This window comes from Poecilia reticulata, linkage group LG13 (assembly GCF_000633615.1).
Source record: "Poecilia reticulata strain Guanapo linkage group LG13, Guppy_female_1.0+MT, whole genome shotgun sequence".
Taxonomy (NCBI): domain Eukaryota; kingdom Metazoa; phylum Chordata; class Actinopteri; order Cyprinodontiformes; family Poeciliidae; genus Poecilia; species Poecilia reticulata.
In genome coordinates, this window is record NC_024343.1 from 7293969 (window position 1) to 7296642 (window position 2674).

The 2674-nt window shown below is 36.8% G+C and overlaps 1 long non-coding RNA gene across 1 annotated transcript; it reads left to right on the top strand.

Annotated features, from left to right (window-relative positions):
- The first annotated feature begins 1204 nt into the window (after nt 1–1204).
- Nucleotides 1205–2077, top strand: LOC103474326 (uncharacterized). The gene is made up of 3 exons (XR_535152.1): nt 1205–1422; nt 1605–1704; nt 1883–2077. It is a non-coding gene; the product is annotated as an uncharacterized LOC103474326 (long non-coding RNA).
- Nucleotides 2078–2674: the final 597 nt, after the last annotated feature.

The following is a 2674-nucleotide window of genomic DNA, read 5'->3' on the forward strand; positions in this document are numbered from 1 at the left end:
CAAAGAAATGTGTCTAGTCACTCTTTGATTGATTGATTGATTGATTGATTGATTGATTGATTGATTGATTGATTGATTGATTGATTGATTGATTGATTGATTGATTGATTGATTGATTGCAACAGACTCATGGTCCACAAAGACATGATTCAACACATACAAAATAAAATTAATTATTATAAAAGACTTGCATACCAATGTTTCCTCAAAGCCGACTGGTATCGTAGAGCATTGATATAACTTAACTGAAATAACTTAACTTAGAAGATGGGAATTCTATTCATRAAACAAAAAAATACAGCTAGACTAAAAGAAATGGTGACAGTGGGGTAGAGAGAAGCGCTGATGGACCTTGGCTGATTTGATGGACACCTCAAAGAGTCAGGATGGAAAACTAAAAGTTATGAATAACTGTATAACCAGTTGGACACAAGCAGGAAGGACTATATTACAATCAATAGAAGACGGAATAAACAAGCTTTAAAACTATTAGATTACAAAAACCTTTGTAGCATTACTGCAGAGTTTTAGCTAAGTATAAGTATAATCTTAAAACATACTTATACTTAGCTAAGTATGTTTTAAGATTATACTTAAAACATACTTAGCTAAGTACTTAAAACATACTTTTTAGTATGTTTTACTTAAATGGTGGAGACAGACGTGGAGTCTGTCTGCTSCACCACTAAATTATTAACCAAACTCTCCACAAGTATCTAATAATCATCCCCTGACACTCAGAACACTGTATTAACAATTGAGAAACATTACAATTTAAGCAGTTTCCTTAATCCATAAAAGAGAGGTTGGTAATTAATAATTATAAATGTGTGATCATAAGTGATTGTGGTACATGGGCAATGTGTTTTTGATTTTTATTTTGAAATGTTGTGTATTTTCTAGTTTACCAATCATCTAACTGAATGTTTTATTCTATGCCACAAAACCCACCAGGGACTGCAGATGAAAATTAGCCTCTGTGGYTAAAWATGGCACATTTACATCATAGCCTGAAACACCAATTATCAATGTGCAATGTCCCCTTTAAATAAATACAAATTCACTGAGCAGTTTCTCTGGTGACTAAATAACAACCGTTGTTATGAGTGAGTGAATGAAAATGATATTCAGTTGTGAGATTTTTTGTTTATGTCCAAAAGTTTCTATTTTGAGTTTTATCCTTTTTTCTAGAGTTTGGCTTGGTAGAGTTTGGTACATTTGTTTAGAGTTCTAGGAGTTTTTAATTTTATTGACTAGAGAATACTAGAGAAACCTGCAAAACAATGTATTCATGAGTAATTATAGAGAAAACGCATATCAAGTGAAGGCAACATGTTTTAGGTGAAAAGTCTGGACTGCTGGCTGTCAAGCCTCAACTTTGATGAAAATAGACGTCTGCTTCAAAAACCCGACTCCATAGAAGTGAGTTTGTGTCTGCATGTGGAGCAGGGTCTGATGGTAATCTAGTGTATGAAAGAATAAATAGACGGCTATTTTCAGTACTAATCTCAGCATCTGCCTCAAAGGGACTCTTTGTCTATCTCCCTCTCTCTCTCTAACTCACACATACACACACACACACACACACACTCACACACATCAAGTCTACTCTCTCCAGTGAAGAGGAGCCCATTGTGTGAGATGAGAGTTGGATTGGATGGCTCCCTGGGGAGCTGCTCTCCATTAGCTAAGGTGATCTAACAGGTAATCAGCAGATAATTAAAAGGCTTCACTTGTCTGATGGGAGGGGCTGAGGGAATCTTAGTTTTATGTGTGTGTGGGTGTGTGAGTGTGTGTGTTATATTTAAGGGGTTGTTTGCACACACACATGAACTTTTGTCTGTGTACCTGAGTCTGTGCTGTCATTTTTGAATGTCACCAGGGCAGGAGGCTCGGGGACGCTTCATGGTACGACGGGACATGAATCACTTTAATAGACACCCATCCCTTCTGGAAACGTGCCTATCAACGGATATTAAAAGGGAAACTCCAGGTTAAGCTAGCTAAAATATCTGCCCATATACTGATATGGGGAACAGCCTATAGGCTACTGTGTTGCTTCCTCAAACTGATATATTAAAACCCATTTCACCATTAAAAGGATACCGGTGTCCTCATGCAAACATTGGAGAACATGTAACTGTTTTGATGGTGACAGTTAAGGGGTTAAATAAAAATTATTTTCAAAAGAAATGAAGGAAAGTTTTTTTTTCTCTTTGCTGGGTGAAGGGTAACCTTCCATTATTTGATTGCCATATTTGACTAAAAACTGCTTTCTAAAGTCCTGACGTGCTTGTTGGGGTACTTAGTGTCAACCTAAATATCCTGTAGGATTAGTTGATCAGTTTTTTTTWACTTTCAGAGGTGGTTAGAGAACCCAAAAATAAGTAAGAGTARTTCTGTACTTAAGCATAAGACCTAGATCAGTGGTGCCCAAAGTGGGACCTGGAGGSCCGGCATCCTGCATGTTTTAGTTCTCTCCCTGGTTTAGCGCACCTGGATCCAATGATGGCCTAAGAAGAACATTGGCCTGCTGAAAAGGTTGTTACTTCCACAAGGGAGGAAACTAAAACATGCAGGATAAATAAATAACACAAACACTAGAAAATAACTTGGATGAAAGAAACATGATGAAGAGACACAAGGAGAAAACGTAGAACAGATCTAATACAAA